Below are 13,667 nucleotides of genomic sequence, written 5' to 3'. Positions count from 1 at the left end.
CTTGGCGTGAGGGACAGGAAGGTGGTGGGAGCAGCTCTGAGGAAGAGATTCAACGTACGGCCCAAAGAGGGAGAGGGAGGGGGAAGACTGCGGATCCTGCAGCCTCTGCTTTGGCACCCGTTAGGAGCATGTCTCTTCCAAAAGCCAAAAAGGGTGCTCCCAAGACTTGCAGTGCCTGGTCCTTTTTTGACACAGTTGCAGATGACATTTGCTATGTCAAATGCAAGGTGTGTCATCACAAAGTCAAAAGAGGTCGAAATGTCAGCAACCTCAATACCTCCAACATGTGGAAACATGTGCGCACCAGGCACGCGGCGGAGTTAGAAAGACACACTGAAGAGCTAGGCCAACCAACAGCGGCAGCTACCACCTCTTCAGCTCGTGTTGCCTCTTCCTCCAGCTCACACGCAGCTGGTTCGGCTTCCTCCCAGGATCGCCGTGGAAGAACCTCTGGCCCTGTTGTCCAGAGACCCGCTGTAATTCCACCCGCAGCACCACTTTCCCAGTCATCCACACACTCCCAGCCCAGTGTACAGCCATCGGTAGTACAGGCATGGGAGAAAAGGCAGCCTTTCTCGTCAAACCACCCACGAGCACAGGCTCTGACTGCAGGCATTGCCAAACTTCTGTCACTGGAAATGCTGTCATTCAGGCTGGTGGAGACTGACAGCTTCCGTGACTTGATGTCATTGGCAGTCCCACAGTACAATGTGCCCAGCTGCTTTTACTTCAGCAGGCAAGCCGTCCCTGCCCTGCACAAGCATGTGGAGGGACACATAAAACACGCGCTACTGAATGCCGTCAGTAGCAAGGTCCACCTCACCACCGATGCGTGGACCAGTCAACATGGACAGGGGCGATACCTTTCCCTCACTGCCCATTGGGTTAATGTTGAGCCGGGTACAGATCGTGCAAGTGGCGCAGGACGTGTCCTGCCCACTCCAAGGATTGCAGGAATCCATTCTGTACACATTGACTCCTCCTCTTACACCAGTTCCTCAGAATCATCGCTGCAGGAGCCGTCACAGTCCACCTCCACATGGACCCGTGATGAACGTTTACCTGTTACGACCGACATGAGCACAGCCGTGGCCAAACGTCAACAGGCCGTCTTGAAATTAATTTCTTTGGGGAATCGAAGCCACACAGCGCAGGAGCTCTGGAATGCCATCAAGCAGGAGAGCGATGTGTGGTTTGTGCCAGCGAATCTCCAGCGAGGCATGGTAGTGTGTGATAATGGCCGAAATCTGGTGGCAGCTCTGGGCCTCGGCAACCTCACTCACATCCCATGTCTGGCACATGTGCTCAATTTGGTCGTGCAGAGTTTTTTGAGGGACTATCCGGATCTTGATGCACTGCTGCACAAGGTCCGCCTAGAGTGTGCTCACTTGCGGCGTTCCAGCACGGCAAAAGCGCGCATTGCGGCTCTGCAGCGCCGACACCACCTGCCGGAACATCGCATCATATGTGACCTACCTACAAGGTGGAATTCCACGTTACATATGTTGGAGCAGTTGTGTGAGCAGCAGCAAGCTGTAATGGAGTACCAGCTGCATCAGGCGCAAAGAAGTCGCACTCCGCGCCATTCAGACTTCACAACCACAGAGTGGGCCACTATGAATGACGTCTGCCAGGTTTTGCGTCCCTTCGATTATTCCACGCGGATGGCGAGTGCAGATGATGCACTAGTCAGCATGACTGTCCCCCTTATCTGCCTGCTTGAAAAATCACTGCAAGCGCTAAGGGATGATGTTGTGGAAGAGGTGGAGGATGAGGATTCACCATTTCCATCATCTTCTGGACAGTCAGCGCCACGTGGTTCCTCACAAATGCGTAGGCAGGGGACAGTTTGTGAGGAGGATGAGGAGGAGTCAATGGAGGAGGAAGACATCCGTCCAGAGGAGGGAGTTACACAATTGTCCAGTGCTCAGTGTGTACAGCGAGGGTGGGGTGATGATGAGCGGGCAGAGATCACGCCTCCAGCAGGGGACAGCGTTTCTTGGGCAGTTGGCAGTCTGCAGCACATGGTGGATTACATGCTGCAGTGCCTGAGAAACGACCGCCGCATCGCCCACATTCTCAACATGTCTGATTATTGGGTGTTCACCTCCTCGATCCTCGCTACCGGGACAACGTAGAAAGCCTCATCACACCGTTGAACCGGGAGCGAAAAATGCGGGAGTACCAAGACACACTGGTGAATTCCATCATCTTCTCCATTCCAAGTGAGAGAAGTGCTGCTAGTGCATTACAAAGCAGCTCAGTGCGTCCAGGCAGTGGTGGAGGCTCTGCACAAAGAGGGAGCAGAAGCAGTGCCTCTGCCCAAGGCAAGACCAGTATGGCCCAACTGTGGCACAGTTTTCTGTGCCCGCCACAAAAGTCTACACCATCACAGACGGCTCCAGTCAGCAGGAGGCAACGGTTCCGTCAGATGGTGACAGACTACATGTCTTGCCCTCTTGCTGTACTCCCAGACGGCTCTTCACCTTTCAAGTTTTGGGTCTCAAAGCTGGATACATGGCCAAAGCTAAGCCTGTATGCATTGGAGGTGCTGGCTTGCCCTGCGGCTAGTGTATTATCGGAACGCGTCTTTAGTGCTGCAGGTGGTGTACTAACTGACCGTCGCATGCGACTATCCTCCGATAACGTTGACCGGCTTACTTTCCTGAAAATGAACAAGGCCTGGATCTCGCAGGAATTTGCCACTCCTCTTCCTGATTAAATAATTAGGTGACTGTCTACGTTATCCAGGTCTCCTGTTGTGTTCATCTTTCTACCACCTGAACTTAAATTCCTGGGCTCCAACACCGCCAGTTGAGGCTCAGAAGTGCCGTCTGCACAGTTAAAACATACGACCCAGTGTTATTGGGTTTCAGTAACGTCAGCTGATCCCCAGCTGTGTAGCCGGCAATGTGTCCTGCGACCGCCACGCTGACACAACAACTTAAATGTAAGGGAACCTGTCCCCCCCCCCCGAGGCGTTTGTTACTGAAAGAGCCACCTTGTGCAGCAGTAATGCTCTGCACAAGGAAATGGTAGCTATTTTTGTTTAGCTCCTTGCACACGCAGAACTTTACACTTATAAAATGTGTCCACTGATACCGTAAAACCGTCCCGGAGGTGGGACTATCCTTCGTAATATGACGCAGCACAGCTGTCATTCCTACCCCCTTTGCGCCGTTCCCCGGCTCCTCAGCGTTGTTTGAATCTGTCCCGGAGCCTGCACTGTTATGTTATCCCTTGGCCAGGCACACTTAACGCTGCCCCTCTTCTGACATCATTTGGTGTCAGGCTGGCTGCGCCTGTGCGGCCGCGCTGGACGAGATCCCGCCTCGTAGTGTCTTCTGATTTAATCTCACTGGGGGCCTGAGATCCATGGACATGCGCAGTGCATATCTGAACCTCTGCCTCTCACTCATCTCCCTACGCCTTCTTCAGACTGTGCGCCGTCAGCTGATCCCTAATAGCATGCCACGGCCGTGACGCCACACAGTCTGAAGAAGCCGTAGGGAGGGGAGTGAGAGGCGAGGATATGCACTGCGCATGGCCACGGATCCCAGGCCCGCTGTGGGATTACATTAGACGACACTGCGAGGCGGGATCTCGGCCAGCGCGGCCGCACAGGCGCAGCCAGCCTGACACCAAATGATGTCAGAAGATGGGCAGCGCTAAGTGTGCCTGGCCAAGGGATAACATAACAGCACAGGCTCCGGGACAGATTCAAACAACGCTGAGGAGCCGGGGCACGGCGCCAAGGGGGTAGGAATGACAGCTGTGCTGCGTCATATTACGAAGGAAAGTCCCACCTCCGGGACGGTCTCACGGTTTCAGGGGACACATTTTATAAGTGTTTAGTTCTGTGTTTGCAAGGAGCATAATGAAAAGAGCCACCTTTTCCTTTTGCATCTTTTGTGCTGCACAAGCTGGCTCTTTCAGCTACAAACGCCTTGGGGGGGGGGTTAAAGGTTCCCTTTCGACTTTCTCCAATCAGGATTCGGCCTACATTGTGTTCCTCTGCTTCTCCTGCTGTCCCTGGGCTCCAACACCGCTAGTTGCTGTCCAGAAGTGCTGTCCGCACAGTCCCAACAGTCGCTCCTGTTATTGGGGTTCAGTAACGTCAGCTGTTCCCCAGCTGTGTGTGTGGCAATCCTTCCTATCTCCTCCACCTCCTCCTCCTGTCCCTGGGCTCCAACACCGCTAGTTGCTGTCCAGAAGTGCTGTCCGCACAGTCCCAACAATCGCTCCTCTGTTATTGGGGTTCAGTAACGTCAGCTGTTCCCCAGCTGTGTGTGTGGCAATCCCTCCTATCTCCTCCACCTCCTCCTGCTGCTGTCCCTGGGCTCCAACACCGCTAGTTGCTGTCCAGAAGTGCTGTCCGCACAGTCCCAACAGTCGCTCCTCTGTTATTGGGGTTCAGTAACGTCAGCTGTTCCCCAGCTGTGTGTGTGGCAATCCCTCCTATCTCCTCCACCTCCTCCTCCTGTCCCTGGGCTCCAACACCGCTAGTTGCTGTCCAGAAGTGCTGTCTGCACAGTCCCAACAGTCGCTCCTCTGTTATTGGGGTTCAGTAACGTCAGCTGTTCCCCAGCTGTGTGTGTGGCAATCCCTCCTATCTCCTCCACCTCCTCCTCCTCCTGTCCCTGGGCTCCAACACCGCTAGTTGCTGTCCAGAAGTGCTGTCCGCACAGAGCCAAACACCTCGCCAATGTGTTAGTGGGGTTCAGCACCGCCAGCTGTTCCCCTGCTGTGTATACGGCAACGTGTCATGCGACCGCCACGCAGGCACAGCAACTTAAATTTAAGGGAACCTGTCCCCCCCCCAAGGCGTTTGTTACTGAAAGAGCCACCTTGTGCAGCAGTAATGATGCAAATGGAAAAAGTGCCTCTTTTCGTGGTGCTCCTTGCACATGCTGAACCTGACACTTATGAAATGTGTCCCCTCACACCGTTAAACCGTCCGGTAGGTGGAACTTTCCTTTGTCATGTGACGCAGCACAGCCGCCATTCTTACCCCCTTGGCGCTGTGCGCCGCCTCCTCAGCGTTGTTTGAATCTATCCCGGAGCCTGCGCTGTTAGGTTACCCCTTGGCCATGCACACATTTTGCGCTGCCCGTCTTCTGACATCATTTGGTGTCTGGCTGGCTGCGCCTGTGCAGCCGCGCTGGCCGAGAGCCCGCCTCGCATTGTCTTCTGATTTAATCCCACTGGGGGCCTGAGATCCATGGACATGCGCAGTGCATATCTGAACCTCCGCCTCTCACTCATCTCCCTACGCCTTCTTCAGACTGTGCGCCGTCAGCTGATCCCTAATAGCATGCCACGGCCGCGACACCGCACAGTCTGAAGAAGCCGTAGGGAGGGGAGTGAGAGGCGAGGGTATGCACTGCGCATGGCCACGGATCCCAGGCCCGCGGTGGGATTACATTAGACGACACTGCGAGGCGGGATCTCGGCCAGCGCGGCCGCACAGGCGCAGCCAGCCTGACACCAAATGATGTCAGAAGACGGGCAGCGCAAAATGTGTGCATGGCCAAGGGGTAACCTAACAGTGCAGGCTCTGGGACAGATTCAAACAACGCTGAGGAGGCGGCGCACGACGTCAAGGGGGTAAGAATGACGGCTGTGCTGCGTCACATGACAAAGGAAAGTTCCACCTACCGGACGGTTTAACGGTGTGAGGGGACACATCTCATAAGTGGTAGGTTCAGCATGTGCAAGGACCATAATTAAAAGAGATAAGTTTACCTTTTCCAGCATTAGTGCTGTACAAGATGGCTCTTTCAGCTACAAACGCCTGGGGGGGGGTTAAAGGTTCCCTTTCAACTTGCTCCAGTGCAGGCTTCAGCCTACACTCTGTTCCTGCTGCTGACCCTGGGCTCTAACACCGCCAGTTGGGGCCCAGAAGTGCTGGCTGCACAGAGCCAAACACCGCGCCAATGTGTCAGTGGGGTTCAGCACCACCAGCTGTTCCCCTGCTGTGTAGCCGGCAACGTGTCCTGCAACAGCCACACAGACACAACAGACCCAAAGCTGCCACCAGTGCAGGCTTCAGCCTACACTCCGCTCCCCCTGCTCCTCCTGCTGACCTTGGGCTCTAACACCACCAGTTGTGGCCCAGATGTGCTAGCTGCACAGAGAAAAACACCAGCCAATGTGTCAGTGGGGTTCAGCACCGCCAGCTGTTCCCCTGCTGTGTAGCCGGCAACGTGTCCTGCAACAGCCACGCAGACACAAGAACTGAAATTGAAGGGAACCTGTCCCCCCTCCCCCAGGCGTTTGTATGTTTTACAGCCACCTTGTACAGCGGTAATGCTGCATGTGTGCAAGGTGGCTCATAAACTTATTCTCCTCGCACATGTGGAACTGAACACGTCAAAAATGTGTCCTCTGTGACCATTTAACCGTCCCGGAGGTGTGACTTTCCTTTGTAATGACACACTGCAACCCCCTTGGTAGCGCTGCCCGTCTTCTGGCATCATTGTTTGGCTGCCTGCGCCTCTGCGGCCGCCCTGACCCACACAACGCCCCTCGGTGTCTTATTTATTTGGACTGCGAGGGTGTGATTGATGGGAATGAGCAGTGCATATCTTCGCCTGTCCCTCATCTCCTTCCGCCTTCTTCAGACTGTGCGGCTTCATGGCCGTGGCATGCGATAAGGGATCAGCTGACGCCGCACAGTCTGAAGCGGGTGTAAGGACCCGAGTGTGAGAGGCGAACATATGTACTGTGCCAGGCCATGAATCCCAGCCCCGCAGTGTTTTAACTATGTAAAGACACTGCGGGGCTGGGATTCATGGTCATCGCAAACCGCAACGGCCGACATTAAATGATGTCAGAAGATGGGCAGCGCTAACCGCAAGACCAAGGGATAACACGACAGCTCAGACTCCTGTACAGCAAATAACAACGCTCAGGAGGCTGCGCCCAGCACCAAGGTGGGATTCTTGACATCTGTGCTGCGTCTCATTACGAAGGGAACTCTCGCCTCCAACACAGTTTGACTGTATAAAGGGCTAAATGTTATACGTGTTTCATTCAGCGTGTGCAAGGAGAAAAATTAAAAGAGCAACCTTTGACTTGTGCAGCACTACTGCTGCATAAGCTGTGGCTCTTCTAGTTTGTAACACCTGAGGGGGGGTTAAAGGTTACCTTTGAAATTGGTTCAATTAGGCTTCGGCCTACACTCTGCTCCCTCTGCTGACCCTGGGCTCTAACACCGCCAGTTGGGGCCCAGATGTGCTAGCTGCACAGAGCCAAACACCTCGCCAATATGTCAGTGGGGTTCAGCACCGCCAGCTGTTCCCCTGCTGTGTAGCCGGCAACGTGTCCTGCAACAGCCACGCAGACACAACAGACCCAAAGCTGCCGCCAGTGCAGGCTTCGGCCTACACTCTGCTCCCCCTGCTGACCCTTTGCTCCAACAACGCTAGTTGGGGCTCTAGGAAGACAAGCTTGAATAGGTCCCCATCCTGGTTCCAGCACCGTCAGCTGGTTCCGGGTAGAGCCTTTGGCTTAGGTGCCTCCTTCTGGGTATCCGAGTTCCACCAACGTCAGGTGGTCCTTGGTAGTGCTTTCAGGCACGGGTACCTCCTGCTTAGTAACCGGGTTCCAGTAACGTCAGCTGGTCCTCGGTAGTTCCATTGGCTCTTGGACCTTCGGCTACCCATCCGGGTTCCAGTACCGTCAGCTGGTTCTCGGCAGTGTCTTTTGCTCTTGTACCCTCTGCTCCCCATCCTGGTTCCAGTACCGTCAGCTGGTTCCGGGCAGAGCCTTTGGCTTAGGTGCCTCCCTCTGGGTATCCGAGTTCCACCAACGTCAGGTGGTCCTTGGTAGTGCTTTCAGGCACGGGTACCTCCTGCTTAGTAACCGGGTTCCAGTAACGTCAGCTTGTCCTCGGTAGTTCCATTGGCTCTTGGACATTCGGCTACCCATCCGGGTTCCAGTACCGTCAGCTGGTTCTCGGCAGTGTCTTTTGCTCTTGTACCTTCTGCTCCCCATCCTGGTTCCAGTACCGTCAGCTGGTTCCGGGCAGAGCCTTTGGCTTAGGTGCCTCCCTCTGGGTATCCGAGTTCCACCAACGTCAGGTGGTCCTTGGTAGTGCTTTCAGGCACGGGTACCTCCTGCTTAGTAACTGGGTTCCAGTAACGTCAGCTGGTCCTCGGTAGTTCCATTGGCTCTTGGACCTTCGGGTAGCCATCCGAGTTCCAGTTCCATCAGCTGTTTCTCGGCATTTTCTCAGCCTTCTTGTACCTTCTGCTACATTTCCAAGTTCAAGAGACTAAAGACGATGACCCGGAAGACCACCCCTAAGATGACGACGACACCAGAGACGACAACCACCGAGATGACGACGACCCTGGAGACGATGACCCTGAAGACCACCCCGATGACGACGACCCCGGAGACGACGACCCTGGAGACTACGACGACCTGGAAGACCGAGAAGCAGAAGAACAAGAGGCTGCAGAACAAAGAGCAGAAGAACATTAAGCATAAGACTAAATATCAGAGCAAAAGATATTATCTAAATTATAAGCAGAAGAAGACTAAGCAGTGTATGGGGGTGAGTCCGTTCCTCCTCGTGGTGCCCCTGGATAAAGCCTGATGCTGCAGGCCAAACTGAACGCGGACAAATGTAACTCTTTTGTGACAGGCAGAACGGAAGGTGTAATCTTCAAACTTTTATAGATAACAACTACGGGAATGCCTGTCACAAATAAGAATATGATGAAGAAGTTGAATACGAAGAAGATAATAGTTAAATAAAAAGAATATGAACAATGTAAGAAATAAAATAATAGGTAGAAGATGAAGAAGAAGATGAATAAGGTGAAGAAGTTGATGTCAAAGAAGCTGATGATGAGGATAATGAAGAAGAAAGTGTGGGAGAAGTAAAAAAGAAGGTGAAGGACGTGGAAGTAGTGAAACATCAATATCTGACAAAATAAAAAAAAAAATAACATAGTCAAAATCTTTCTAACGCCGAACGTCATAAAAAAAACCCAAAATCCTGCTATTCTATTTGATTGGGCTAAACCTCTGTGCCTTTAATGTCTCCGCCACCTCCCTCAATACATCCTACATTATTCTTAGTTGTTTTCCTTCATGTAGAATTAACCTACAAGGAAAGAAAGGGTTTATTTTAATTCCGATATTTTCGTCCCATTGACTTGCATTGGGATCGGGTATCGGTATCGGATTAGATCCGATACTTTGACGGTATCGGCCGATACTTTCCGATACCGATACTTTCCGATATCGGAAGGTATCGCTCAACACTAGGTAAGAGTAAAGCAAAGGTGTTTTTTGGTAAGGAGGTAATGCTGGATACGGATATAGAATGTGTTAGAGAGGGGTTGAAGGTTTTGGGGGCTTGGTTTGAGGAGGATTTAAAAGGGAGAGTAAGTTGGGAGGAGTTGGGTGGTAGAGTTGGGAGAAAATTAGGCTTTTGGAGGTTAAGGGAATTATCTTTTACAGGTAAAGTATTGGTTGTGAAGAGTGTAATTTTGCCTATGTTACTCTATTTAGCTTTGGTTTTTCCTCCTTCTGTGTTAATGCTGAAAAGAATAAATAGACTACTTTTTGTGTTTTTGTGGGGGAGTAATATTGAAAAGGCTAAGCGGGTTTTCTTGTTGAGGAGTAGAGTGAATGGGGGTCTAGGTTTTTCCAATTTGGAGGCCTTTTTGGGTTTGAACTTGATTTGTTTTTTGTAGAGCTTTTGAAAAAACAATCTTTAGCCGCTTGTATGGCGAGATTTTTGGCAGGGGTAATGACTAGGGTTGAGCGAAACGGGTCGTTCATTTTCAAAAGTCGCCGACTTTTGGCTAAGTCGGCGTCTCATGAAACCCGATCCGACCCCTGTGCTTGTCGGCCATGCGGTACGCGACTTTCGCGCCAAAGTCGCGTTTCAATGACGCTAAAAGCGCCATTTCTCAGCCAATGAAGGTGAACGCAGAGTGTGGGCAGCGTGATGACATAGGTCCTGGTCCCCACCATCTTAGAGAAGGGCATTGCAGTGATTGGCTTGCTGTCTGCGGCGTCACAGGGGCTATAAAGGGGCGTTCCCGCCGACCGCCATCTCACTGCTGCTGATCTGAGCTTAGGGAGAGGTTGCTGCCACTTCGTCAGAAGCAGGGATAGCGTTAGGCAGGGTCCACTAACCACCAAACCGCTTGTGCTGTAGCGATTTCCACTGTCCAACACCACCTTCGGTGTGCAGGGACAGTGGAAGCTACATTTTTTTTTTTTCTCTCAGCGCTGTAGCTCATTGGGCTGCCCTAGAAGGCTCCGTGATAGCTGTATTGCTGTGTGTACGCCACTGTGGAAGCCAACTGCTTTTTTCAAAGCACATATCCTCTTGTTCCTTCCTTTCTGCACAGCTATCTTTTTTGTTTGTCCACACTTTTTATTTAATTTGTGCATCAGTCCACTCCTATTGCTGCCTGCCATACCTGGCTGAGATTACTGCAGGGAGATAGTAATTGTAGGACAGTCCCTGTGTTTTTTTTTTTTTGTGGGAGATTAAGATTTGCATTTCTGCTACAGTGCCATCCGTGTGTGTGCCATCCCTGTGTGCGCCATCTCTCACTCAGTGGGCCATAGAAAGCCTATTTATTTGTTTGCTTGATTTGGGTTCTAAAATCTACCTGAAAAAAAAAAACACTACATCCATCAGTGGGAGATTAATACTGTCCTCAGGGCTTGTGTGCCACTCCTGACTCCTGTGAGCGCCATCTCTCACTCAGTGGGCCATAGAAAGCCTATTTATTTTTTTGCTTGATTTGGGTTCTAAAATCTACCTGAAAAAAAAATCACTACATCCATCAGTGGGAGATTAATACTGTCCTCAGGGCTTGTGTGCCACTCCTGATCCTGACTCCTGTGCGCGCCATCTCTCACTCAGTGGGCCATAGAAAGCCTATTTATTTTTTTGCTTGATTTGGGTTCTAAAATCTACCTGAAAAAAAAAACACTACATCCATCAGTGGGAGATTAATACTGTCCTCAGGGCTTGTGTGCCACTCCTGACTCCTGTGAGCGCCATCTCTCACTCAGTGGGCCATAGAAAGCCTATTTATTTTTTTGCTTGATTTGGGTTCTAAAATCTACCTGAAAAAAAAAACACTACATCCATCAGTGGGAGATTAATACTGTCCTCAGGGCTTGTGTGCCACTCCTGATCCTGACTCCTGTGCGCGCCATCTCTCACTCAGTGGGCCATAGAAAGCCTATTTATTTTTTTGCTTGATTTGGGTTCTAAAATCTAACTGAAAAAAAAATCACTACATCCATCAGTGGGAGATTAATACTGTCCTCAGGGCTTGTGTGCCACTCCTGATCCTGACTCCTGTGCGCGCCATCTCTCACTCAGTGGGCCATAGAAAGCCTATTTATTTTTTTGCTTGATTTGGGTTCTAAAATCTACCTGAAAAAAAAATCACTACATCCATCAGTGGGAGATTAATACTGTCCTCAGGGCTTGTGTGCCACTCCTGACTCCTGTGAGCGCCATCTCTCACTCAGTGGGCCATAGAAAGCCTATTTATTTTTTTGCTTGATTTGGGTTCTAAAATCTACCTGAAAAAAAAATCACTACATCCATCAGTGGGAGATTAATACTGTCCTCAGGGCTTGTGTGCCACTCCTGATCCTGACTCCTGTGCGCGCCATCTCTCACTCAGTGGGCCATAGAAAGCCTATTTATTTTTTTGCTTGATTTGGGTTCTAAAATCTACCTGAAAAAAAAAACACTACATCCATCAGTGGGAGATTAATACTGTCCTCAGGGCTTGTGTGCCACTCCTGACTCCTGTGAGCGCCATCTCTCACTCAGTGGGCCATAGAAAGCCTATTTATTTTTTTGCTTGATTTGGGTTCTAAAATCTACCTGAAAAAAAAAACACTACATCCATCAGTGGGAGATTAATACTGTCCTCAGGGCTTGTGTGCCACTCCTGATCCTGACTCCTGTGCGCGCCATCTCTCACTCAGTGGGCCATAGAAAGCCTATTTATTTTTTTGCTTGATTTGGGTTCTAAAATCTAACTGAAAAAAAAATCACTACATCCATCAGTGGGAGATTAATACTGTCCTCAGGGCTTGTGTGCCACTCCTGATCCTGACTCCTGTGCGCGCCATCTCTCACTCAGTGGGCCATAGAAAGCCTATTTATTTTTTTGCTTGATTTGGGTTCTAAAATCTAACTGAAAAAAAAATCACTACATCCATCAGTGGGAGATTAATACTGTCCTCAGGGCTTGTGTGCCACTCCTGACTCCTGTGAGCGCCATCTCTCACTCAGTGGGCCATAGAAAGCCTATTTATTTTTTTGCTTGATTTGGGTTCTAAAATCTACCTGAAAAAAAAATCACTACATCCATCAGTGGGAGATTAATACTGTCCTCAGGGCTTGTGTGCCACTCCTGATCCTGACTCCTGTGCGCGCCATCTCTCACTCAGTGGGCCATAGAAAGCCTATTTATTTTTTTGCTTGATTTGGGTTCTAAAATCTACCTGAAAAAAAAAACACTACATCCATCAGTGGGAGATTAATACTGTCCTCAGGGCTTGTGTGCCACTCCTGACTCCTGTGAGCGCCATCTCTCACTCAGTGGGCCATAGAAAGCCTATTTATTTTTTTGCTTGATTTGGGTTCTAAAATCTACCTGAAAAAAAAATCACTACATCCATCAGTGGGAGATTAATACTGTCCTCAGGGCTTGTGTGCCACTCTTGATCCTGACTCCTGTGCGCGCCATCTCTCACTCAGTGGGCCATAGAAAGCCTATTTATTTTTTTGCTTGATTTGGGTTCTAAAATCTAACTGAAAAAAAAATCACTACATCCATCAGTGGGAGATTAATACTGTCCTCAGGGCTTGTGTGCCACTCCTGATCCTGACTCCTGTGCGCGCCATCTCTCACTCAGTGGGCCATAGAAAGCCTATTTATTGTTTTGCTTGATTTGGGTTCTAAAATCTACCTGAAAAAAAAAACACTACATCCATCAGTGGGAGATTAATACTGTCCTCAGGGCTTGTGTGCCACTCCTGACTCCTGTGAGCGCCATCTCTCACTCAGTGGGCCATAGAAAGCCTATTTATTTTTTTGCTTGATTTGGGTTCTAAAATCTACCTGAAAAAAATATCACTACATCCATCAGTGGGAGATTAATACTGTCCTCAGGGCTTGTGTGCCACTCTTGATCCTGACTCCTGTGCGCGCCATCTCTCACTCAGTGGGCCATAGAAGGCCTATTTATTTTTTTGCTTGATTTGGGTTCTAAAATCTAACTGAAAAAAAAATCACTACATCCATCAGTGGGAGATTAATACTGTCCTCAGGGCTTGTGTGCCACTCCTGATCCTGACTCCTGTGCGCGCCATCTCTCACTCAGTGGGCCATAGAAAGCCTATTTATTTTTTTGCTTGATTTGGGTTCTAAAATCTAACTGAAAAAAAATCACTACATCCATCAGTGGGAGATTAATACTGTCCTCAGGGCTTGTGTGCCACTCCTGATCCTGACTCCTGTGCGCGCCATCTCTCGCTCAGTGGGCCATAGAAAGCCTATTTATTTTTTTGCTTGATTTGGGTTCTAAAATCTAACTGAAAAAAAAATCACTACATCCATCAGTGGGAGATTAATACTGTCCTCAGGGCTTGTGTG

The sequence above is a fragment of the Ranitomeya variabilis genome, chromosome 4, assembly GCF_051348905.1.
Source record: "Ranitomeya variabilis isolate aRanVar5 chromosome 4, aRanVar5.hap1, whole genome shotgun sequence".
Taxonomy (NCBI): domain Eukaryota; kingdom Metazoa; phylum Chordata; class Amphibia; order Anura; family Dendrobatidae; genus Ranitomeya; species Ranitomeya variabilis.
The sequence above is the reverse complement of the archived record's forward strand: the minus strand, read 5'-3'. Positions refer to the sequence as shown.